Source organism: Salminus brasiliensis, chromosome 22 (assembly GCF_030463535.1).
Source record: "Salminus brasiliensis chromosome 22, fSalBra1.hap2, whole genome shotgun sequence".
NCBI lineage: Eukaryota > Metazoa > Chordata > Actinopteri > Characiformes > Bryconidae > Salminus > Salminus brasiliensis.
In genome coordinates this window covers 12,719,106-12,745,775 of record NC_132899.1, presented here as the reverse complement: position 1 = coordinate 12,745,775, position 26,670 = coordinate 12,719,106, and the positions used below count along the sequence as shown (strand labels likewise).

Below are 26,670 nucleotides of genomic sequence, written 5' to 3'. Positions count from 1 at the left end.
TTCTTGTGACACCTGCTCCTCTTTTACCCCCACTGTTCTGGGGTTAGGAGGTTGGTCGGTGTCTCCAGCCTCCAGGCCTACAGAGCGATGCTCTTGTAGGGTTCTGGGTGTGGATGTCTTTAACTGAAAGTGTAAGAAAGACACCTCATTGGGGGATTCATCGGGCCACAGACGATCCAGACCTTCCGAAGACGAACTGTCTGGATCCTGTGTTGCCCTCTGTTTCTTCTCTGCCAGTTCTGGCGGGTCTCTTCCTCACTTGAGCATTGGGGAGCGAGCCCTCAGACCCACTCCCACTGGAGGCCACGCTCCCCTCCGGCACCGTGATCAGGGAGGAAGTACTTTATCCCTTCTCTTGCTGCTGCTGTCCAACCGTTTCCTTGTCCTGTGCTGGTGGCCTCCGGTTCCTGCTCTGGCTCCGCCTGGATGTTAGCTCCGCCCTCTGTTTCTTGGCCAATCCCTGGAGCTGGCTGGGGATTTAAATCTCCCGCCAAAACCCCAGGGACCGCCCCCTCCTCCTGGCCATGCTGCCTGGCGGACATTTTGCTTGCCTTCAGCTTGTTGGCAAAAGATTTGGGGCAATCTCTGTAGAGATGGGATGATTCTGCACAAAGATTACGCCGTCTGCCATTGGGACATTCCTCAAAAATGTGCCCAATTTCTCTGCACTTCCCGCAAACTATTTCTTGGCACGCTTCGGCTAGACGCCCAAACTTCCTGCTCTTGCGACAGAGTTTGGGCATCCCTTGATAGTAGATGTAGCCCCTAGTTTTCACCCAAAACTATCATGGACGGTAGAACGACTGGAAGTATGGTGTTAGGTGGGCGCTCTTGTGGAGAGGGGAATACTTAGCTCCATTAAGAGACACGCAGGGAACACGTCGTGCAGGGGTTTCAGAGACGGTTTTAATGAGCAATGAGAGCACCTCGACTTCGCTCGTCACAACTTCCCAGACAACACCAGCTGGAGAACCCAGGCTACAACCCAGCACTGTTCACCACACGCACACTCTCCCGCACTTTCCTCCAAACTCTCCATGCACATGCGCACTGTACCCCACCTTAAAGTGACCGTTACAACGGTATTTGCCTCAGGCCTAGATAACTGCTCGGTTCTTCCCATTGTTTAATGGGAACTCGCCACGAGCAGTTCCAAATGCCGTCCTTGTCCAAAACCTTGACAGGTGGGCTTTTAACGGTGCAAAATCTAGCCAGCCATGTAACAATGTCCTCTCCAGTCACGGTTTCATTAAACATTTTGACAATCACCACCTTGTGAGAATTGTCAGAAAGTTTCTCCACCTTGAACATGGAGAACTGGTCCTTAACAGTTTCAAGCCGAGTCCAGAAATCTTTGAGCAGGGAAGCCGAGCAGAAGCTAACGTCAAACCCTTTGTTTCCAGGCAGAGTCATTAAGCAGTTCAAATCAGTAGGTTTAAAACCGAGAGTTTTCTGGACAAGCTTCCTGGAAAAGTCCAGCCGAGACATCATCAGCTTTCCATTCTCCTCTCTAGAAAGAAGGCGCACACTATTGTGCCTCCGCATGCCGGCACGAACAGTCGACATGCTTGGAGGCACCTGGTGGCCAATAAAACTCTTAAAACAATAAATACAAATAAACAGATAAAAACACTAAAAACAGCAAATGAGAAAAAGAGAGATTGCACTTCCCTTAGAATAATAATAATAATACAAAATATTAACAATAAATTGTTTGCCATGTTTAACAAATAACATTTAAGAATAGGTTCGTGGTTTGATTGCGGTTGACTATAAGAAGACATTAGTTTCCCAGACAGGGATTAAGACTAGTATTAGACTACAGAGCACTTTAAATGGTGCTTCTTCTCTATTGAGAGTAAATGTAGGAGTAGAGTTAATCCCATGCTGTGATATTGCACGGTCTTGAGGATCGTTGTGGATATGGATACATATTAGGATTAAATCTGCATGGTCATGAGCTCTGATAGACAATAAACTTATGGAGTGAATCTGATGGAGTTGTGGAAATCTGACATTCAGAAGTTATTAATTTACAGTTTAATTTCTGAGAGTTGTTCCTGGTCTGATTTTTGACTGATAGAGGAGGTGCACCGTTCCCGGAGGTACTGCAATACCGGGTCGATGCGTGGAGTGGACGGAGCAAGCCCCTATTCCATCTCCCTGTTCCAAAAATCAATTTAATATATGGACCCCGGGTAGGGGTCGTATCAGATATTAAACTGATAAGAACAGATTTTTTCTTTCGAAAAAAGTTTTATTGTCACAATTTCAATTCATTTCCATTTCATTCATTTTACAACATTTTTAAAGCTTTTCTTTTTACAATCATATTTCATCTTAATAAATAATTTCATAAAACCAATACACACATAAGATCATTTTTACACATAAAAGTCAGTTAAGAGCAAAAATCAGTAAAAACATTCAATAAAAGCTTTCGTGTGTGTGTGTGTGTAAAAGTCCAGTTAGGTTTTCTTTAAAAAGTGAAATACAATTACAATAAAAGCTTATACAAGTTTCAATAAATAAATGGAATAAATACGACAATACATAATCAATAAATAAATAAATAAACAAATAAATATTCAACAAATAAAATCAGTTCAGTTTAAAAGTCTTTGCTAAAACAGTCTCTTTGTGCAGGACCGGGGTGAGCCACTATCAAGCTGGCACCACCTCGCTCCCCAGAAGTCGCGATTCCTCAGTGTCCGGGCTCAGCGGAGATCCTCCCCTGTGCCCGCTGCTCCTTTCATGGTTGCGGTCTTGCCGGGTGCATCTACGGGAGCCATTGACCGTGGTGGTCTGGACCCCCCTGCGTGTGACCCCGGCCCCCTCCTCCGAATGTCGGCGTGCGGTGTCCCCTGCAGCGATGATGTGACCAGCGCAGAAAGAGCGTGCAGGGGCACCGTCACTCGTTTCCCCACCAGCAGGTTGCGGGAGGTCCACAGGGCGGCCTTCACGCCGTTAAGGGTGAGCCAGAGCGCTGTAAACTCTGCAGCTGGAAGTCTGTCTATGCCCTGGCCCACCCCGTTTACCGCTAGCCGGTAAACTGACGGCTGGACCTCCCCTGCTGGCAGGCTCGGGCATTGCAGGGGGCCGGTTATGGCCCACAGGTCCCTCGCCACGCTGCACTCCCAGAGCACGTGCCTCACGGTCTCGGGTTCGCCACACCCAGGCCGCGGGCACGTGGGGTTGGACGCCATTCCCCGGGAGTGCATCACGGCCCTGATCTCATGAGCCGCCATCCACGACAGGTCCTTGTGCTTGTTCTGGAGAGCGGGGTGGGCTGCGTTCCTCCAAACTGCCTTGGCCTCACTTAGTGTGAGGCCGGAAACTGGGCTCACCTCTTCCCGGTCCTGCACAAGAGAGACAAGAGATTTTGCGTTAGTTAAAACAGTAAGATCTTCTTTTTCTAAATTATATTTTCTTAAAAACTTTCTGATAAAATCATATTCTTTAGAAAGATTAAAAGAGACGGGTGTTCTTAAATCAAGTTGTAAAATCTTTAAACTCCGCAAGTACGACCCCATCCAGAACTTTGCTTTGCGGCGGTCTTGTTGTCTCTGGAGGGGTTCGCCGCATACTTTATGTGTAAAGCAGCGAACTTGCTTCCTAAAAACAGGTGGGGGTCTGGGAGCCCTTTCCCTCCGTTCTCTTTCCTCTTCTTCACCACTGTTCTCCTTAGCCTCTCCCACTTTGACCCCCACAGGAAATAAAACACCGCTCTCTCCAAACCTAAAAGAAAAAACTTCGGGGGACTAAAACAGAACACAACAGTAAAAGCAATGGTAAAATCACAGCTTTGATTATTAAAACCTTGCCCTCTATCGTCAGCTGTCTTAGTCCCCAAAAACCCAACCGTTGCCTGACTTTCCCTAACGCGTCAGTCCAGTTTCCCCGTCCGCCACCCTCTTTGTCAAATTTTATACCTAAAATTTTAATATCTTTGTTTTTAAAATCCACATCCAAGTCGGAGCCTATGTTTACCCAAGGTCCAAAGAGCTGGGCCTCGGACTTGCTCCTATTGAGCATAAAAGCGTGACGTCGTCCATGTACAAAGTACAGGTCGCCGTCAGTCCGCCTGGCAAGTCCAGTCCTTTGATCCATTTGTCCTTTCTCAAGATCTGCGCCAGTGGCTCAATGCACGCAACGTACAGGAGCGGAGATAACGAACACCCTTGGCCTTTGAGAGGTGCCCGTTTACCAGAATTTGACTGCTTATGTCTGTGTAAAGCAGACCCACCCACTTTAAAAACCTCCCGGGGAAACCCATTTTTTGCAGTACCTGGAACAGGTACTGGTGCGGGACCCGATCGAAGGCTTTTTCAAAGTCTAAATTTAGGACTATGAGCCGAATGTTTCTGTCTCTCGCAAAACAGATGGTGTCTCTGACCAACACTAGGCTGTCGGTGATCCTCCTTCCTGGCACGGCGCAGGCTTGATCCGGGTGGATCACGTCCTCCAAAACCGTCGACATTCGTCTAGATAAAAGTTTACTAAAAAGTTTACAATCTACATTTAAAAGGGTAATAGGTCTTTTTAGGTTTTTTAGGTCGGTCTTGTCTCCTTTCTTAAAAAGTAAAGTAACTATCCCTGATCTAAAACTGTCTGGAAGTCGGTCATACTTTTCAAATTCATTAAAAACAGTCAGAATGTCAGTTGCTAAAATGTCCCAAAAGGTCAAATAAAATTCCACGGGGAGTCCATCCTCTCCCGGAGTCTTACACTTTTTAAAACCTTTTAGACATTTTAAATTTCAGCACCTGTAAAATTTCTTGTTAAAACATTCGGACTATTTATTTGTTTTTCTAAAAAGTTTAAAACCTCTTCCATAGTTTTATTTTGCACACTTTTCTCATTGTAAAGTTCTTCATAAAAACATTCAACTTCTTTTAAAATCCCCTCTGTGTTTGTCTCTTCCCTACCATCTTTTGTTATTTTTGTGATCCCTCCCCCCCAGATAAAATTTTCTTAAAAAAATAACGTGTGCATTTCTCACCTTCTTCAACTTCTTTTTCTTTGCTTCTTAAAATTGTTCCTTTACTTTTTATTTCATTTAAAACAGACATTTCCCTTTTAACTTCTTTTATTTCTTCACTAAAATCAATGCCTGTGTTTAAAAGGTTAAAATATCTCTGTAGTCTTTTTGCAGCCCCATCATGCGTCGTCTCTCTCTACTCTTTTTTTCTTTTCCTATCTTTTTAAAAAACGTTTTCGTCCTTTGTTTAACCATTTCCCACCACTGTGCCCGTGAGTCAAAACAGTCTTGGAGGGTCTGCCAGAGACTGTACTGCTCCCTGTAGCTCTTAACTGTTTCTTCATCTTGTAACAGGGAGCAGTTCAGTCTCCACAGCCCTCCCCCTACAGTCACACCGGTGGGGAGAGACAGGGTGCATGAAAGCAGGAGGTGATCAGAAAAACAGAGGGGGGTCAATGTAGGATCAGTTGGCGGGGAGTCTCTCGTAAAAATGTAGTCGATGCGGGAGGCTCGGGCGCAATCACCACTGAACCAGGTGAAGCCCTCCTCCTCTGGATGCATTTTCGTAAAGCAGTCGACTAGTTTCAAATTTCTAACTAAACCCTGCAATAAAACTGATGTCTGATTTAAAATCCTCCCCTACTCTTTTCCTATTTTTTCTAGATAAAACACAATTAAAATCCCCTCCCACCACTAAAGGCACCCTCCCCAGCATGTGGGGCTGCAGGTCTTCTAAATGTTTAAACCTGTCGTTTTTATCATTAAAACCGTACACGTTAAGAATGTTAAAATCCCCTCCTAAAAAAAGTCAAATTTACTAAAAGAGCTCGTCCATCTCTCACCACAGTGCTGCCCTTCACCAAGATGTGAGGGTTCTTTATTAAAACAGCAACACCTTCGGCTCTGTTATAGTGTGAACCGCTCCAGAGAGAGGGACCGGCAGCCCAGCGCTGCTCCCAATCTCTGTACGTCTTCAGGAACGGTAAAGCACACTCTTGTAGTAAAAACACATCAGACTTTAAATCTTTTGAAAGGGACAAGACACTCTCTGCTCTAGTGGAGGCTCTCACACTCCTAACATTGATAGTTGAAACAGTGAGAGCCATGAGCAGTGTAGGTTTTAAAAGACAGGTATGTAATTAAAAGACCATGAAAAATAAAACAAAAAGACTACATTAATAAAAGATTAAAAAGGCATTTTAAAATCACATTATTTCTTGTGACACCTGCTCCTCTTTAACCCCCACTGTTCTGAGGTTAGGAGGTTGGCCGGTGTCTCCAGCCTCCAGGCCTACAGAACGATGCTCTTGTAGAGTCCTGGGTGTGGATGTCTTTAACTGAAAATGAAGAAAAGACACCTCATTAGGGGACTCATCAGGCCACAGGCGATCCAGACCTTCCGAGGAGGAGCTGCCTGGATCCTGTGTTGCCTTCTGTTTCTTCTCTGCCAGTTCTGGCAGAGGAGACCCCGCGGGCCTTTTGCCCACTTGAGCATTGGGGAGCGAGCCCTCAGACCCACTCCCACTGGAGGCCACACTCACCTCCGGCACCGTGATCAGGGAGGAAGTACTTTATCCCTTCTCTTGCTGCTGCTGTCCAACCGTTTCCTTGTCCTGTGCTGGTGGCCTCCGGTTCCTGCTCTGGCTCCGCCTGGATGTTAGCTCCGCCCTCTGTTTCTTGGCCAATCCCTGGAGCTGGCTGGGGATTTAAATCTCCCGCCAAAACCCCAGGGACCGCCCCCTCCTCCTGGCCATGCTGCCTGGCGGACATTTTGCTTGCCTTCAGCTTGTTGGCAAAAGATTTGGGGCAATCTCTGTAGAGATGGGATGATTCTGCACAAAGATTACGCCGTCTGCCATTGGGACATTCCTCAAAAATGTGTCCAATTTCTCTGCACTTCCCGCAAACTATTTCTTGGCACGCTTCGGCTAGACGCCCAAACTTCCTGCTCTTGCGACAGAGTTTGGGCATCCCTTGATAGTAGATGTAGCCCCTAGTTTTCACCCAAAGCTATCATGGACGGTGTAACGACTGGAAGTATGGTGTTAGGTGGGCGCTCTTGTGGAGAGGGGAATACTTAGCTCCATTAAGAGACACGCAGGGAACACGTCGTGCAGGGGTTTCAGAGACGGTTTTAATGAGCAATGAGAGCACCTCGACTTCGCTCGTCACAACTTCCCAGACAACACCAGCTGGAGAACCCAGGCTACAACCCAGCACAGTTCACCACACGCACACACTCTCCCGCACTTTCCTCCAAACTCTCCATGCACATGCGCACTGTACCCCACCTTAAAGTGACCGTTACAACGGTATTTGACTCAGGCCTAGATAACTGCTCGGTTCTTCCCATTGTTTAATGGGAACTCGCCACGAGCAGTTCCAAATGCCGTCCTTGTCCAAAACCTTGACAGGTGGGATTTTAAAGTTGCAAAATCTAGCCAGCCATGTAACAATGTCCTCTCCAGTCACGGTTTCATTAAACATTTTGACAATCACCACCTTGTGAGAATTGTCAGAAAGTTTCTCCACCTTGAACATGGAGAACTGGTCCTTAACAGTTTCAAGCCGAGTCCAGAAATCTTTGAGCAGGGAAGCCAAACAGAAGCTAACGTCAAACCCTTTGTTTCCAGGCAGAGTCATTAAGCAGTTCAAATCAGTAGGTTTAAAACCGAGAGTTTTCTGGACAAGCTTCCTGGAAAAGTCCAGCCGAGACATCATCAGCTTTCCATTCTCCTCTCTAGAAAGAAGGCGCAGGCGAGTCCAAAAGCGAGACAGACAGAGTCTACGGTCCAAGACTCATGCAGCAACAACCAGGGATCCGTACAATCTACCCTCTAGCATTGAGGACCAAGGTTACAAGGGCCAAGATCTCGGGACGCGAGAGAGTCGACCGCTGTCTTAGCCAAAAGATATTTCAACAAAGCACAAACATGACCATATGACGGATACAGTCGTATAGAAGGAAAAACACGAAGGGGAAAAATCATGGGCTTTAGTTAGAAGTGCACAGAGCCCCTGAAGTGTAAAGGTAGAGGAATATTTATATTATGTCTATTTTTAATACAATGTATTTTGATTAAACTAATAATTTGTTCCCTTAATCTTACAATCCAGTTTAGAGGGAACGATTCAGTAAAACTAAGGGAAATAGAGGGAAATTTATATAGTCAGTCGTAGGAAAGGTTTAAGTCTCTAAATATTCTTTTTCTACCGTCGAAATAATAATAATAATAATAATACAAAATATTAACAATAAATTGTTTGCCATGTTTAACGAATAACATTTAAGAATAGGTTCGTGGTTTGATTGCGGTTGACTATAAGAAGACATTAGTTTCCCAGACAGGGATTAAGACTAGTATTAGACTACAGAGCACTTTAAGTGGTGCTTCTTCTCTATTGAGAGTAAATGTAGGAGTAGAGTTAATCCCATGCTGTGATATTGCACGGTCTTGAGGATCGTTGTGGATATGGATACATATTAGGATTAAATCTGCATGGTCATGAGCTCTGATAGACAATAAACTTATGGAGTGAATCTGATGGAGTTGTGGAAATCTGACATTCAGAAGTTCTAAATATACAGTATAATTTCTGAGAGTTGTTCCTGGTCTGATTTTTGACTGATAGAGGAGGTGCACCGTTCCCGGAGGTACTGCAATACCGGGTCGATGCGTGGAGTGGACGGAGCAAGCCCCTATTCCATCTCCCTGTTCCAAAAATCAATTTAATATATGGACCCCGGGTAGGGGTCGTATCAGATATTAAACTGATAAGAACAGATTTTTTCTTTCGAAAAAAGTTTTATTGTCACAAATTCAGTTCATTTCCATTTCATTCATTTCACAACATTTTAAAAGCTGTTCTTTTACAATCATATTTCATCTTAATAAAAAAATTCATAAAACCAATAAACACATAAAATCATTTTTTACACATAAAAGTCAGGTAAAAGAGAAAAACAGTAAAACCATTAGATAAAGGCTTTCATGTGTGTGTGTGTGTGTGTGTGTGTGTGTGTGTGTGTATGTGTTTGTATAAAATTAGTTCAGTTTAAAAGTCTAAAACAGTAAAACAGTCTCTTTGTGCAGGACCGGGGTGAGCCACTATCAAGCTGGCACCACCTCGCTCCCCAGAAGTCGCGGTACTTCAGTGTCGGGGCTCAGCGGAGATCCTCCCCTGTGCCCGCTGCTCCTTTCGTGAATTCGGTCTTGCCGGGTGCATCTACGGGAGCCAGCGGCCGTGGTGGTCTGGACCCCCCTGCGTGTGACCCCGGCCCCCTCCTCCGAATGTCGGCGTGCGGTGTCCCCCGGTGTGACCCGTTTCCCCACCAGCAGGTTGCGGGAGGTCCACAGGGCGGCCTTCACGCCGTTAAGGGTGAGCCAGAGCGCTGTGAACTCTGCAGCTGGTAGTCTGTCTATGCCCTGGCCCACCCCGTTCACCGCTAGCCGGTAAACTGACGGCTGGACCTCCCCTGCTGGCAGGCTTGGGCATTGCAGGGGGCCGGTTATGGCCCACAGGTCCCTCGCCACGCTGCACTCCCAGAGTACGTGCCGCACGGTCTCGGGTTCGCCACACCCAGGCCGCGGGCACGTGGGGTTGGACGCCATTCCCCGGGAGTGCATCACGGCCCTGATCTCATGAGCCGCCATCCACGACAGGTCCTTGTGCTTGTTCTGGAGAGCGGGGTGGGCTGCGTTCCTCCAAACCGTCTTGGCCTCACTTAGTGTGAGGCCGGAAACTGGGCTCACCTCTTCCCGGTCCTGCACAAGAGAGACAAGAAATTTTGCATTTATTAAAACAGTAAGATCTTCTTTTTCTAAATTATATTTCCTTAAAAACTTTCTAATAAAATCGTATTCCTTAGGCTGGTTAGAAGAAACAGGTGTTCTTAAATCAAGTTGTAAAATCTTTAGACTTCGCAAGTACGACCCCATCCAGAACTTTGCATTGCGGCGGTCTTGTTGTCTCTGGAGGGGTTCGCCGCATACTTTGTGTAAAGCAGCGAACTTGCTTCCTAAAAACAGGTGGGGGTCTGGGAGCCCTTTCCCTCCGTTCTCCTTCCTCTTCTTCACCACTGTTCTCCTTAGCCTCTCCCACTTTGACCCCCACAGGAAATAAAACACCGCTCTCTCCAATCCTAAAAGAAAAAACTTTGGGGGACTAAAACAGAACACAACAGTAAAAGCAAAGGTAAAATAACAGCTTTGATTATTAAAACCTTGCCCTCTATCGTCAGCTGTCTTAGTCCCCAAAAACCCAACCGTTGCCTGACTTTCCCTAACGCGTCAGTCCAGTTGCCCCGTCCACCACCCTCTTTGTCAAATTTTATACCTAAAATCTTTATATCTTTCTCTTTAAAATCCAAATCCAGGTCAGCACCTATGTTTCCCCAAGGTCCAAAGAGCTGGGCCTCGGACTTGCTCCTATTGAGCATAAAAGCGTCACGTCGTCCATGTACAAAGTACAGGTCGCCGTCAGTCCGCCTGGCAAGTCCAGTCCTTTGATCCATTTGTCCTTTCTCAAGATCTGCGCCAGTGGCTCAATGCACGCAACGTACAGGAGCGGAGATAACGAACACCCTTGGCCTTTGAGAGGTGCCCGTTTACCAGAATTTGACTGCTCATGTTTGTGTAAATCAGACCCACCCCCTTCAAGAACCTCCCGGGGAAACCCATTTTTTGCAGTACCTGGAACAGGTACTGGTGCGGGACCCGATCGAAGGCTTTTTCAAAGTCTAAATTTAGGACTATGAGCCGAATGTTTCTGTCTCTCGCAAAACAGATGGCGTCTCGGACCAAAACTAGGCTGTCGGTGATCCTCCTTCCTGGCACGGCGCAGGCTTGATCCGGGTGGATCACGTCCTCCAAAACCGTCGACATTCGTCTAGATAAAAGTTTACTAAAAAGTTTACAATCTACATTTAAAAGGGTAATAGGTCTTTGTAAGTTTTTTAGGTCGGTCTTGTCTCCTTTCTTAAAAAGTAAGGTAACTATCCCTAATCTAAAACTGTCTGGAAGACATTTAAAAATTTCCTCTCCTGTAAAATTTCTTGTTAAAACATCCTGACTATTTATTTGTTTTTCTAAAAAGTTGAAAACCTCTTCCATTGTTTTATTTTGCACACTTTTCTCATTATAAAGTTCTTCATAAAAACATTCAATTTCTTTTAAAAGTCTTTATTTCTTCCCTCCCTTCTTTTGTTATTTTTGTAATCCCCCCCAGATAAAATTTTCTTTAAAAAGTATCATGTGCATTTTTCTCCTTCTTCAACTTCTTGTTCTTTGCTTCTTAAAATTGTACCTTTACTTTTTTATCTCGTTTAAAACCGACATTTCCCTTTTAACTTCTTTAATTTCCTCACTAAAATCAATGCCTTTATTTAAAAGGTTAAAATATCTCTGTAGTCTTTTTGCAGCCCCATCATGCGTCGTTTCTCTCTACTCTTTTTATCTCTTCCTATCTTTTAAAAAAACGTCTTCGTCCTGTATTTTACCATTTCCCACCACTGTGCCCGTGAGTCAAAACAGTCTTGGAGGGTCTGCCAGAGACCGTACTGCTCCCTGTAGCTCTTAACTATTTCTTCATCTTGTAACAGGGAGCAGTTCAGTCTCCACAGCCCCCCCCCCTACAGTCACACCAGTGGGGAGAGACAGGGTGCATGACAGCAAGAGGTGATCAGAAAAACAGAGGGGGGTCAATGTTGCATCAGTTGGCGGGGAGTCTCTTGTAAAAATGTAGTCGATGCGGGAGGCTCGGGCGCAATCACCACTGAACCAGGTGAAGCCCTCCTCCTCTGGATGCATTTTCTTAGAGCAGTCGACTAGTTTCAAATCCCTAACTAAACCCTGCAATAAAACTGATGTCAAATTTAAAATCCTCCCCTACTCTTTTCCTATCTTTTCTAGATAAAACACAATTAAAATCCCCTCCCACCACTAAAGGCACCCTCCCTTGCAGTTAAAACACATCAGACTTTAAATCTTTTGAAAGGGACAAGACACTCTCTGCTCTAGTGGAGGCTCTCACACTCCTAACATTGATCGTTGAAACAGTGAGAGCCATGAGCAGTGTAGGTTTTAAAAGACAGGTATGTAATTAAAAGACCATGAAAAATAAAACAAAAAGACTACATTAATAAAAGATTAAAAAGGCATTTTAAAATCACATTATTTCTTGTGACACCTGCTCCTCTTTTACCCCCACTGTTCTGAGGTTAGGAGGTTGGCCGGTGTCTCCAGCCTCCAGGCCTACAGAACGATGCTCTTGTAGGGTTCTGGGTGTGGATGTCTTTAACTGAAAGTGTAAGAAAGACACCTCATTGGGGGATTCATCGGGCCACAGACGATCCAGACCTTCCGAAGAGGAAGTGTCTGGATCCTGTGTTGCCCTCTGTTTCTTCTCTGACAGTTCTGGCGGGTCTCTTCCCCACTTGAGCATTGGGGAGCGAGCCCTCAGACCCACTCCCACTGAAGGCCATGCTCCCCTCCGGCACCGTGATCAGGGAGGAAGTACTTTATCCCTTCTCTTGCTGCTGCTGTCCAACCGTTTCCTTGTCCTGTGCTGGTGGCCTCCGGTTCCTGCTCTGGCTCCGCCTGGATGTTAGCTCCGCCCTCTGTTTCTTGGCCAATCCCTGGAGCTGGCTGGGGATTTAAATCTCCCGCCAAAACCCCAGGGACCGCCCCCTCCTCCTGGCCATGCTGCCTGGCGGACATTTTGCTTGCCTTCAGCTTGTTGGCAAAAGATTTGGGGCAATCTCTGTAGAGATGGGATGATTCTGCACAAAGATTACGCCGTCTGCCATTGGGACATTCCTCAAAAATGTGTCCAATTTCTCTGCACTTCCCGCAAACTATTTCTTGGCACGCTTCGGCTAGACGCCCAAACTTCCTGCACTTGCGACAGAGTTTGGGTATCCCTTGATAGTAGATGTAGCCCCGGTTTTCACCCAAAACTATCATGGACGGTGTAACGACTGGAAGTATGGTGTTCTAGGTGGGCGCTCTTGTGGAGAGGGGAATACTTAGCTCCATTAAGAGACACGCAGGGAACACGTCGTGCAGGGGTTTCAGAGACGGTTTTAATGAGCAATGAGAGCACCTCGACTTCGCTCGTCACAACTTCCCAGACAACACCAGCTGGAGAACCCAGGCTACAACCCAGCACAGTTCACCACACGCACACTCTCCCGCACTTTCCTCCAAACTCTCCATGCACATGCGCACTGTACCCCACCTTAAAGTGACCGTTACAACGGTATTTGCCTCAGGCCTAGATAACTGCTCGGTTCTTCCCATTGTTTAATGGGAACTCGCCACGAGCAGTTCCAAATGCCGTCCTTGTCCAAAACCTTGACAGGTGGGCTTTTAACGGTGCAAAATCTAGCCAGCCATGTAACAATGTCCTCTCCAGTCACGGTTTCATTAAACATTTTGACAATCATCACCTTGAACATGGTGAACTGGTCCTTAACAGTTTCAAGCCGAGTCCAGAAATCTTTGAGCAGGGAAGCCGAGCAGAAGCTAACGTCAAACCCTTTGTTTCCAGGCAGAGTCATTAAGCAGTTCAAATCAGTAGGTTTAAAACCGAGAGTTTTCTGGACAAGCTTCCTGGAAAAGTCCAGCCGAGACATCATCAGCTTTCCATTCTCCTCTCTAGAAAGAAGGCGCACACTATTGTGCCTCCGCATGCCGGCACGAACAGTCGACATGCTTGGAGGCACCTGGTGGCCAATAAAACTCTTAAAACAATAAATACAAATAAACAGATAAAAACACTAAAAACAGCAAATGAGAAAAAGAGAGATTGCACTTCCCTTAGAATAATAATAATAATACAAAATATTAACAATAAATTGTTTGCCATGTTTAACGAATAACATTTAAGAATAGGTTCGTGGTTTGATTGTGGTTGACTATAAGAAGACATTAGTTTCCCAGACAGGGATTAAGACTAGTATTAGACTACAGAGCACTTCAAGTGGTGCTTCTTCTCTATTGAGAGTAAATGTAGGAGTAGAGTTAATCCCATGCTGTGATATTGCACGGTCTTGAGGATCGTTGTGGATATGGATACATATTAGGATTAAATCTGCATGGTCATGAGCTCTGATAGACAATAAACTTATGGAGTGAATCTGATGGAGTTGTGGAAATCTGACATTCAGAAGTTATTAATAAACAGTTTAATTTCTGAGAGTTGTTCCTGGTCTGATTTTTGACTGATAGAGGAGGTGCACCGTTCCCGGAGGTACTGCAATACCGGGTCGATGCGTGGAGTGGACGGAGCAAGCCCCTATTCCATCTCCCTGTTCCAAAAATCAATTTAATATATGGACCCCGGGTAGGGGTCGTATCAGATATTAAACTGATAAGAACAGATTTTTTTCTTTCGAAAAAAGTTTTATTGTCACAATTTCAGTTCATTTCCATTTCATTCATTTCACAACATTTTAAAAAGCTTTTCTTTTTACAATCATATTTCATCTTAATAAATAATTTCATAAAACCAATACACACATAAAATCATTTTTTACACATAAAAGTCAGTTAAGAGCAAAGATCAGTAAAAACATTCAATAAAAGCTTTCGTGTGTGTGTGTAAAAGTCCAGTTTGGTTTTCTTTAAAAAGTGAAATACAATTACAATAAAAGCTTATACAAGTTTCAATAAATAAATGGAATAAATAAGACAATAAATAATCAATAGATAAATAAATAAACAAACAAATAAATATTCATTCAGTAAAATCCGTTCGGTTTAAAAGTCTTTGCTAAAACAGTCTCTTTGTGCAGGACCGGGGTGAGCCACTATCAAGCTGGCACCACCTCGCTCCCCAGAAGTCGCGATGCTTCAGTTTCCGGGCTCAGCGGAGATCCTCCCCTGTGCCCGCTGCTCCTTTCTTGGTTGCGGTCTTGCCGGGTGCATCTACGGGAGCCAGCGACCGTGGTGGTCTGGACCCCCCTGCGTGTGACCCCGGTCCCCTCCTCCGAATGTCGGCGTGCGGTGTCCCCTGCAGCGATGATGTGACCAGCGCAGAAAGAGCGTGCAGGGGCACCGTCACTCGTTTCCCCACCAGCAGGTTGCGGGAGATCCACAGGGCGGCCTACACGCCGTTAAGGGTGAGCCAGAGCGCTGTGAACTCTGCAGCTGGTAGTCGGTCTATGCCCTGGCCCACCCCGTTTACCGCTAGCCGGTAAACAGACGGCTGGACCTCCCCTGCTGGCAGGCTCGGGCATTGCAGGGGACCGGTTATGGCCCACAGGTCCCTCGCCACACTGCACTCCCAGAGCACGTGCCTCACGGTCTCTGGTTCGCCACACCCAGGCCGTGGGCACGTGGGGTTGGATGCCATTCCCCGGGAGTGCATCACGGCCCTGACCGGGAGGATCTCATGGGCCGCCATCCACGACAGATCTTTATGCTTATTCTGGAGAGCGGGGTGGGCTGCGTTCCTCCAAACTGCCTTGGCCTCACTTAGTGTGAGGCCGGGAACTGGGCTCACCTCTTCCCGGTCCTGCACAAGAGAGACAAGAGACTTTGCGTTAGTTAAAACAGTAAAATCTTCTTTTTCTAAATCATATTTTCTTAAAAACTTTCTAATAAAATCATATTCCTTAGAAAGATTAAAAGAGACGGGTGTTCTTAAATCGAGTTGTAAAATCTTTATGCTTCGCAAGTACGACCCCATCCAGAACTTTGCCATTGCGGCGGTCTTGTTGTCTCTGGAGGGGTTCGTCGCATACTTTATGTGTAAAGCAGCGAACTTGCTTCCTAAAAACAGGTGGGGGTCTGGGAGCCCTTTCCCTCCGTTCTCCTTCCTCTTCTTCACCACCGCCCTCCTCAGCCTCTCCCACTTGGACCCCCACAGGAAATAAAACACCGCTCTCTCCAATCCTAAAAGAAAAAATCTAGGGGGACTAAAAACAGAACACAACAGTAGAAGCAAAGGTAAAATCACCGCTTTGATAATTAAAACCTTGCCCTCCATCGTCAGCTGTCTAAGTCCCCAAAAGCCCAACCGTTGCCTGACTTTCCCTAGCGCGTCAGTCCAGTTGCCCCGTCCGCCACCCTCTTCGTCAAATTTTATACCTAAAATTTTAATATCTTTGTCTTTAAAATCCAAATCCAAGTCGGCGCCTATGTTTCCCCAGGGTCCAAAGAGCTGGGCCTCGGACTTGCTCCTATTGAGCTTAGCGCCCGAGGCCCTTCCATACCAGTCAGTCAAGTCCAGTGCTCTTTGGACCGATAAAACGTCGGAACATAAAAGCGTGACGTCGTCCATATACAAAGTACAGGTCGCCGTCAGTCCGCCTGGCAAGTCCAGTCCTTTGATCCATTTGTCCTTTCTCAAGATCTGCGCCAGTGGCTCAATGCACGCAACGTACAGGAGTGGGGATAACGAACACCCTTGGCGGACGCCAGAGCGAACTCTGATCGCCTTTGTGAGGTGCCCGTTTACCAGAATTTGACTGCTTATATCTGTGTAAAGCAGACCCACCCACTTTAAAAACCTCCCAGGGAAACCCATTTTTTGCAGTACCTGGAGCAGGTACTGGTGCGAGACCCGATCGAAGGCTTTTTCAAAGTCTAAATTTAGGACTATGAGCCGAATGTCTCTGTCTCTCGCAAAACAGATGGCGTCTCTGACCAACACTAGGCTGTCGGTGATCCTCCTTCCTGGCACGGCGCAGGCTTGATCCGGGTGGATCACGTCCTCTAAAACAGTCGACATACGTCTAGATAAAAGTTTACTAAAAAGTTTACAATCAAAATTTAAAAGGGTAATCGGTCTCCAATTTTTTAGGTCGGTCTTGTCGCCTTTCTTAAAAAGTAAAGTGACTATCCCTACTCTAAAACTGTCTGGAAGTCGGTCATACTTTTCAAATTCATTAAAAACAGTCAGAATGTCCGTTGCTAAAATGTCCCAAAAGGTCAAATAAAATTCCACGGGGAGTCCATCCTCTCCCGGAGTCTTGCACTTTTTAAAACCTTTAAGACATTTAAAAATTTCCTCTCCTGTAAAATTTCTTGTTAAAACATCCTGACTTTTTATTTGTTTTTCTAGAAAATTTAAAACCTCTTCCATTGTTTTATTTTGCACACTTTTTTCATTATAAAGATCTTCGTAAAAACACTCAATTTCTTTTAAAATCCCCTCTGTCTTTACTTCTTCCCTCCCCTCTTTTGTTATTTTTGTAATCCCTCCCCCCCTGGATAAAATTTTCTTAAAAAAGTACCGTGTGCATTTTTCGCCTTCCTCCACTTCTTTTTCTTTACTTCTTAAAATTGTACCTTTACTTTTTATTTCATTTAAAACCGACATTTCCCTTTTAACTTCTTTAATTTCATCACTAAAATCAATGCCTGTGTTTAAAAGGTTAAAATATCTCTGTAGTCTTTTTTGCAGCCCCATCATGCGTCGTCTTTCTCTATTCTTTTTTTCTTTTCCTATCTTTTTAAAAAACGTTTTCGTCCTGTATTTTACCATTTCCCACCACTGTGCCCGTGAATCAAAACAGTCTTGGAGGGTCTGCCAGAGGCTGTACTGCTCCCTGTAGCTCTTAACTATTTCTTCATCTTGTAACAGGGAGCAGTTCAGTCTCCACAGCCCTCCCCCTACAGTCACACCGGTGGGGAGAGACAGGGTGCACGATAGCATGAGGTGATCTGAAAAACAGAGGGGGGTCAATGTTGCATCAGTTGGCGGGCAGTCTCTTGTAAAAATGTAGTCGATGCGGGAGGCTCGGGCGCAATCACCACTGAACCAGGTGAAGCCCTCCTCCTCTGGATGCATTTTTCTAAAACTGTCGACTAATTTAAAATCCTTGACTAAACCCTGCAATAAAACTGATGTCTTGTCTAATTTAAAATCATCCCCTACTCTTTTTCTGTCCTTTCTTGATAAAACACAATTAAAATCCCCTCCCACTACTAAAGGTACCCTCCCCAGCATGTGGGGCTGCAGGTCTTCTAAAAGTTTAAACCTGTCATTTTTGTCGTTAAAACCATACACGTTAAGAATGTTAAAATCCCCTCCTAAAAAAAGTCAAATTTACTAAAAGAGCTCGTCCATCTCTCACCACAGTGCTGCCCTTCACCAAGATGTGAGGTTTTTTTTATTAAAACAGCAACACCGTCGGCTCTGTTATAGTGTGAACCGCTCCAGAGAGAGGGACCGGCAGCCCAGCGCTGCTCCCAATCTCTGTACGTCTTCAGGAACGGTAAAGCACACTCTTGCAGTAAAAACACATCAGACTTTAAATCTTTTGAAAGGGACAAGACACTCTCTGCTCTAGTGGAGGCTCTCACACTCCTAACATTGATAGTTGAAACAGTGAGAGCCATGAGCAGTGTAGGTTTTAAAAGACAGGTATGTAATTAAAAGACCATAAAAATAAAACAAAAAGACTACATTAATAAAAGATTAAAAAGGCATTTTAAAATCACATTATTTCTTGTGACACCTGCTCCTCTTTTACCCCCACTGTTCTGGGGTTAGGAGGTTGGTCGGTGTCTCCAGCCTCCAGGCCTACAGAATGATGCTCTTGTACGGTTCTGGGTGTGGATGTCTTTAACTGAAAGTGTAAGAAAGACACCTCATTGGGGGATTCATCGGGCCACAGACGATCCAGACCTTCCGAAGACGAACTGTCTGGATCCTGTGTTGCCCTCTGTTTCTTCTCTGCCAGTTCTGGCGGGTCTCTTCCTCACTTGAGCATTGGGGAGCGAGCCCTCAGACCCACTCCCACTGGAGGCCATGCTCCCCTCCGGCACCGTGATCAGGGAGGAAGTACTTTATCCCTTCTCTTGCTGCTGCTGTCCAACCGTTTCCTTGTCCTGTGCTGGTGGCCTCCGGTTCCTGCTCTGGCTCCGCCTGGATGTTAGCTCCGCCCTCTGTTTCTTGGCCAATCCCTAGGGCTGGCTGGGGATTCAAATCTCCCTCCAAAACCCCAGGGACCGCCCCCTCCTCCTGGCCATGCTGCCTGACGGACATTTTGCTTGCCTTCAGCTTGTTGGCAAAAGATTTGGGGCAATCTCTGTAGAGATGGGATGATTCTGCACAAAGATTACGCCGTCTGCCATTGGGACATTCCTCAAAAATGTGTCCAATTTCTCTGCACTTCCCGCAAACTATTTCTTGGCACGCTTCGGCTAGACGCCCAAACTTCCTGCACTTGCGACAGAGTTTGGGTATCCCTTGATAGTAGATGTAGCCCCGGTTTTCACCCAAAACTATCATGGACGGTGTAACGACTGGAAGTATGGTGTTCTAGGTGGGCGCTCTTGTGGAGAGGGGAATACTTAGCTCCATTAAGAGACACGCAGGGAACACGTCGTGCAGGGGTTTCAGAGACGGTTTTAATGAGCAATGAGAGCACCTCGACTTCGCTCGTCACAACTTCCCAGACAACACCAGCTGGAGAACCCAGGCTACAACCCAGCACTGTTCACCACACGCACACTCTCTCGCACTTTCCTCCAAACTCTCCATGCACATGCGCACTGTACCCCACCTTAAAGTGACCGTTACAACGGTATTTGCCTCAGGTCTAGATAACTGCTCGGTTCTTCCCATTGTTTAATGGGAACTCGCCACGAGCAGTTCCAAATGCCGTCCTCGTCCAAAACCTTGACAGGTGGGATTTTAACGGTGCAAAATCTAGCCAGCCATGTAACAATGTCCTCTCCAGTCACGGTTTCATTAAACATTTTGACAATCACCACCTTGTGAGAATTGTCAGAAAGTTTCTCCACCTTGAACATGGAGAACTGGTCCTTAACAGTTTCAAGCCGAGTCCAGAAATCTTTGAGCAGGGAAGCCGAGCAGAAGCTAACGTCAAACCCTTTGTTTCCAGGCAGAGTCATTAAGCAGTTCAAATCAGTAGGTTTAAAACCGAGAGTTTTCTGGACAAGCTTCCTGGAAAAGTCCAGCCGAGACATCATCAGCTTTCCATTCTCCTCTCTAGAAAGAAGGCGCACACTATTGTGCCTCCGCATGCCGGCACGAACAGTCGACATGCTTGGAGGCACCTGGTGGCCAATAAAACTCTTAAAACAATAAATACAAATAAACAGATAAAAACACTAAAAACAGCAAATGAGAAAAAGAGAGATTGCACTTCCCTTAGAATAATAATAATAATACAAAATATTAACAATAAATTGTTTGCCATGTTTAACGAATAACATTTAAGAATAGGTTCGTGGTTTGATTGTGGTTGACTATAAGAAGACATTAGTTTCCCAGACAGGGATTAAGACTAGTATTAGACTACAGAGCACTTCAAGTGGTGCTTCTTCTCTATTGAGAGTAAATGTAGGAGTAGAGTTAATCCCATGCTGTGATATTGCACGGTCTTGAGGATCGTTGTGGATATGGATACATATTAGGATTAAATCTGCATGGTCATGAGCTCTGATAGACAATAAACTTATGGAGTGAATCTGATGGAGTTGTGGAAATCTGACATTCAGAAGTTATTAATATACAGTTTAATTTCTGAGAGTTGTTCCTGGTCTGATTTTTGACTGATAGAGGAGGTGCACCGTTCCCGGAGGTACTGCAATACCGGGTCGATGCGTGGAGTGGACGGAGCAAGCCCCTATTCCATCTCCCTGTTCCAAAAATCAATTTAATATATGGACCCCGGGTAGGGGTCGTATCAGATATTAAACTGATAAGAACAGATTTTTTTCTTTCGAAAAAAGTTTTATTGTCACAATTTCAGTTCATTTCCATTTCATTCATTTCACAACATTTTAAAAAGCTTTTCTTTTTACAATCATATTTCATCTTAATAAATAATTTCATAAAACCAATACACACATAAAATCATTTTTTACACATAAAAGTCAGTTAAGAGCAAAGATCAGTAAAAACATTCAATAAAAGCTTTCGTGTGTGTGTGTAAAAGTCCAGTTTGGTTTTCTTTAAAAAGTGAAATACAATTACAATAAAAGCTTATACAAGTTTCAATAAATAAATGGAATAAATAAGACAATAAATAATCAATAGATAAATAAATAAACAAACAAATAAATATTCATTCAGTAAAATCCGTTCGGTTTAAAAGTCTTTGCTAAAACAGTCTCTTTGTGCAGGACCGGGGTGAGCCACTATCAAGCTGGCACCACCTCGCTCCCCAGAAGTCGCGATCCTTCAGTTTCCGGGCTCAGCGGAGATCCTCCCCTGTGCCCGCTGCTCCTTTCTTGGTTGCGGTCTTGCCGGGTGCATCTACGGGAGCCAGCGACCGTGGTGGTCTGGACCCCCCTGCGTGTGACCCCGGTCCCCTCCTCCGAATGTCGGCGTGCGGTGTCCCCTGCAGCGATGATGTGACCAGCGCAGAAAGAGCGTGCAGGGGCACCGTCACTCGTTTCCCCACCAGCAGGTTGCGGGAGATCCACAGGGCGGCCTTCACGCCGTTAAGGGTGAGCCAGAGCGCTGTGAACTCTGCAGCTGGTAGTCGGTCTATGCCCTGGCCCACCCCGTTTACCGCTAGCCGGTAAACAGACGGCTGGACCTCCCCTGCTGGCAGGCTCGGGCATTGCAGGGGACCGGTTATGGCCCACAGGTCCCTCGCCACACTGCACTCCCAGAGCACGTGCCTCACGGTCTCTGGTTCGCCACACCCAGGCCGTGGGCACGTGGGGTTGGATGCCATTCCCCGGGAGTGCATCACGGCCCTGACCGGGAGGATCTCATGGGCCGCCATCCACGACAGATCTTTATGCTTATTCTGGAGAGCGGGGTGGGCTGCGTTCCTCCAAACTGCCTTGGCCTCACTTAGTGTGAGGCCGGGAACTGGGCTCACCTCTTCCCGGTCCTGCACAAGAGAGACAAGAGACTTTGCGTTAGTTAAAACAGTAAAATCTTCTTTTTCTAAATCATATTTTCTTAAAAACTTTCTAATAAAATCATATTCCTTAGAAAGATTAAAAGAGACGGGTGTTCTTAAATCGAGTTGTAAAATCTTTATGCTTCGCAAGTACGACCCCATCCAGAACTTTGCCATTGCGGCGGTCTTGTTGTCTCTGGAGGGGTTCGTCGCATACTTTATGTGTAAAGCAGCGAACTTGCTTCCTAAAAACAGGTGGGGGTCTGGGAGCCCTTTCCCTCCGTTCTCCTTCCTCTTCTTCACCACCGCCCTCCTCAGCCTCTCCCACTTGGACCCCCACAGGAAATAAAACACCGCTCTCTCCAATCCTAAAAGAAAAAATCTAGGGGGACTAAAAACAGAACACAACAGTAGAAGCAAAGGTAAAATCACCGCTTTGATAATTAAAACCTTGCCCTCCATCGTCAGCTGTCTAAGTCCCCAAAAGCCCAACCGTTGCCTGACTTTCCCTAGCGCGTCAGTCCAGTTGCCCCGTCCGCCACCCTCTTCGTCAAATTTTATACCTAAAATTTTAATATCTTTGTCTTTAAAATCCAAATCCAAGTCGGCGCCTATGTTTCCCCAGGGTCCAAAGAGCTGGGCCTCGGACTTGCTCCTATTGAGCTTAGCGCCCGAGGCCCTTCCATACCAGTCAGTCAAGTCCAGTGCTCTTTGGACCGATAAAACGTCGGAACATAAAAGCGTGACGTCGTCCATATACAAAGTACAGGTCGCCGTCAGTCCGCCTGGCAAGTCCAGTCCTTTGATCCATTTGTCCTTTCTCAAGATCTGCGCCAGTGGCTCAATGCACGCAACGTACAGGAGTGGGGATAACGAACACCCTTGGCGGACGCCAGAGCGAACTCTGATCGCCTTTGTGAGGTGCCCGTTTACCAGAATTTGACTGCTTATATCTGTGTAAAGCAGACCCACCCACTTTAAAAACCTCCCAGGGAAACCCATTTTTTGCAGTACCTGGAGCAGGTACTGGTGCGAGACCCGATCGAAGGCTTTTTCAAAGTCTAAATTTAGGACTATGAGCCGAATGTCTCTGTCTCTCGCAAAACAGATGGCGTCTCTGACCAACACTAGGCTGTCGGTGATCCTCCTTCCTGGCACGGCGCAGGCTTGATCCGGGTGGATCACGTCCTCTAAAACAGTCGACATACGTCTAGATAAAAGTTTACTAAAAAGTTTACAATCAAAATTTAAAAGGGTAATCGGTCTCCAATTTTTTAGGTCGGTCTTGTCGCCTTTCTTAAAAAGTAAAGTGACTATCCCTACTCTAAAACTGTCTGGAAGTCGGTCATACTTTTCAAATTCATTAAAAACAGTCAGAATGTCCGTTGCTAAAATGTCCCAAAAGGTCAAATTAAAATCCACGGGGAGTCCATCCTCTCCCGGAGTCTTACACTTTTTAAAACCTTTTAGACATTTTAAAATTTCAGCACCTGTAAAATTTCTTGTTAAAACATTCGGACTATTTATTTGTTTTTCTAAAAAGTTGAAAACCTCTTCCATAGTTTTATTTTGCACACTTTTCTCATTGTAAAGTTCTTCATAAAAACATTCAACTTCTTTTATAATCCCCTCTGTGTTTGTCTCTTCCCTACCATCTTTTGTTATTTTTGTGATCCCTCCCCCCCAGATAAAATTTTCTTTAAAAAGTATCATGTGCATTTTTCTCCTTCTTCAACTTCTTGTTCTTTTCTTCTTAAAATTGTACCTTTACTTTTTATCTCGTTTAAAACCGACATTTCCCTTTTAACTTCTTTAATTTCCTCACTAAAATCAATGCCTTTATTTAAAAGGTTAAAATATCTCTGTAGTCTTTTTTGCAGCCCCATCATGCGTCGTCTCTCTCTACTCTTTTTATCTCTTCCTATCTTTTTAAAAAACGTCTCAGTCCTGTTTTTTACAGTCTCCACAGCCCCCCCCCCCTACAGTTACACCAGTGGGGAGAGACAGGGTGCATGACAGCAAGAGGTGATCTGAAAAACAGAGGGGGGTCAATGTAGCATCAGTTGGCGGGGAGTCTCTCGTAAAAATGTAGTCGATGCGGGAGGCTCGGGCACAGTCACCACTGAACCAGGTGAAGCCCTCCTCCTCTGGATGCATTTTCTTAGAGCAGTCGACTAATTTCAAATCCCTAACTAAACCCTGCAATAAAACTGATGTCTAATTTAAAATCCTCCCCTACTCTTTTCCTATCTTTTCTAGATAAAACACAATTAAAATCCCCTCCCACCACTAAAGGCACCCTCCCTTGCAGTAAAAACACATCAGACTTTAAATCTTTTGAAAGGGACAAGACACTCTCTGCTCTAGTGGAGGCTCTCACACTCCTAACATTGATAGTTGAAACAGTGAGAGCCATGAGCAGTGTAGGTTTTAAAAGACAGGTATGTGATTAAAAGACCATAAAAATAAAACAAAAAGACTACATTAATAAAAGATTAAAAAGGCATTTTAAAATCACATTATTTCTTGTCACACCTGCTCCTCTTTTACCCCCACTGTTCTGAGGTTAGGAGGTTGGCCGGTGACTCCAGCCTCCAGGCCTACAGAACGATGCTCTTGTAGGGTTCTGGGTGTGGATGTCTTTAACTGAAAGTGTAAGAAAGACACCTCATTGGGGGATTCATCGGGCCACAGACGATCCAGACCTTCCGAAGAGGAAGTGTCTGGATCCTGTGTTGCCCTCTGTTTCTTCTCTGCCAGTTCTGGCAGGTCTCTTCCCCACTTGAGCATTGGGGAGCGAGCCCTCAGACCCACTCCCACTGAAGGCCATGCTCCCCTCCGGCACCGTGATCAGGGAGGAAGTACTTTATCCCTTCTCTTGCTGCTGCTGTCCAACCGTTTCCTTGTCCTGTGCTGGTGGCCTCCGGTTCCTGCTCTGGCTCCGCCTGGATGTTAGCTCCGCCCTCTGTTTCTTGGCAAATCCCTGGAGCTGGCTGGGGATTCAAATCTCCTGCCAAAACCCCAGGGACCGCCCCCTCCTCCTGGCCATGCTGCCTGGCGGACATTTTGCTTGCCTTCAGCTTGTTGGCAAAAGATTTGGGGCAATCTCTGTAGAGATGGGATGATTCTGCACAAAGATTACGCCGTCTGCCATTGGGACATTCCTCAAAAATGTGCCCAATTTCTCTGCACTTCCCGCAAACTATTTCTTGGCACGCTTCGGCTAGACGCCCAAACTTCCTGCACTTGCGACAGAGTTTGGGCATCCCTTGATAGTAGATGTAGCCCCGGTTTTCACCCAAAACTATCATGGACGGTGTAACGACTGGAAGTATGGTGTTCTAGGTGGGCGCTCTTGTGGAGAGGGGAATACTTAGCTCCATTAAGAGACACGCAGGGAACACGTCGTGCAGGGGTTTCAGAGACGGTTTTAATGAGCAATGAGAGCACCTCGACTTCGCTCGTCACAACTTCCCAGACAACACCAGCTGGAGAACCCAGGCTACAACCCAGCACTGTTCACCACACGCACACACTCTCCCGCGCTTTCCTCCAAACTCTCCATGCACATGCGCACTGTACCCCACCTTAAAGTGACCGTTACAACGGTATTTGCCTCAGGCCTAGATAACTGCTCGGTTCTTCCCATTGTTTAATGGGAACTCGCTACGAGTAGTTCCAAATGCCGTCCTTGTCCAAAACCTTGACAGGTGGGCTTTTAACGGTGCAAAATCTAGCCAGCCATGTAACAATGTCCTCTCCAGTCACGGTTTCATTAAACATTTTGACAATCACCACCTTGTGAGAATTGTCAGAAAGTTTCTCCACCTTGAACATGGAGAACTGGTCCTTAACAGTTTCAAGCCGAGTCCAGAAATCTTTGAGCAGGGAAGCCGAGCAGAAGCTAACGTCAAACCCTTTGTTTCCAGGCAGAGTCATTAAGCAGTTCAAATCAGTAGGTTTAAAACCGAGAGTTTTCTGGACAAGCTTCCTGGAAAAGTCCAGCCGAGACATCATCAGCTTTCCATTCTCCTCTCTAGAAAGAAGGCGCACACTATTGTGCCTCCGCATGCCGGCACGAACAGTCGACATGCTTGGAGGCACCTGGTGGCCAATAAAACTCTTAAAACAATAAATACAAATAAACAGATAAAAACACTAAAAACAGCAAATGAGAAAAAGAGAGATTGCACTTCCCTTAGAATAATAATAATAATACAAAATATTAACAATAAATTGTTTGCCATGTTTAACAAATAACATTTAAGAATAGGTTCGTGGTTTGATTGCGGTTGACTATAAGAAGACATTAGTTTCCCAGACAGGGATTAAGACTAGTATTAGACTACAGAGCACTTTAAATGGTGCTTCTTCTGTATTGAGAGTAAATGTAGGAGTAGAGTTAATCCCATGCTGTGATATTGCACGGTCTTGAGGATCGTTGTGGATATGGATACATATTAGGATTAAATCTGCATGGTCATGAGCTCTGATAGACAATAAACTTATGGAGTGAATCTGATGGAGTTGTGGAAATCTGACATTCAGAAGTTATTAATTTACAGTTTAATTTCTGAGAGTTGTTCCTGGTCTGATTTTTGACTGATAGAGGAGGTGCACCGTTCCCGGAGGTACTGCAATACCGGGTCGATGCGTGGAGTGGACGGAGCAAGCCCCTATTCCATCTCCCTGTTCCAAAAATCAATTTAATATATGGACCCCGGGTAGGGGTCGTATCAGATATTAAACTGATAAGAACAGATACTACACTTGATCTTAGCCAAAAGGCCGAGAAGCGATACCGACCGGCTCTCGAAAAGAAATGGCTCATTTTTCGACACTGACGACA

The 26,670-nt window shown here is 45.6% G+C and overlaps 1 non-coding gene and 4 pseudogenes across 1 annotated transcript; all 5 read right to left on the bottom strand.

The window, feature by feature from the left end:
• Positions 1–2,083: 2,083 nt before the first annotated feature.
• LOC140544560 (U2 spliceosomal RNA) lies at positions 2,084–2,259 on the bottom strand (annotated as a pseudogene).
• A 6,355-nt stretch (positions 2,260–8,614) lies between these two features.
• LOC140544561 (U2 spliceosomal RNA) lies at positions 8,615–8,790 on the bottom strand (annotated as a pseudogene).
• A 5,421-nt stretch (positions 8,791–14,211) lies between these two features.
• LOC140544559 (U2 spliceosomal RNA) lies at positions 14,212–14,388 on the bottom strand (annotated as a pseudogene).
• A 6,133-nt stretch (positions 14,389–20,521) lies between these two features.
• Positions 20,522–20,698, bottom strand: LOC140544558 (U2 spliceosomal RNA; annotated as a pseudogene).
• Positions 20,699–26,430: 5,732 nt separating this feature from the next.
• LOC140544567 (U2 spliceosomal RNA) lies at positions 26,431–26,621 on the bottom strand. The gene has a single exon (XR_011978262.1). It is a non-coding gene; the product is annotated as a U2 spliceosomal RNA (small nuclear RNA).
• Positions 26,622–26,670: the final 49 nt, after the last annotated feature.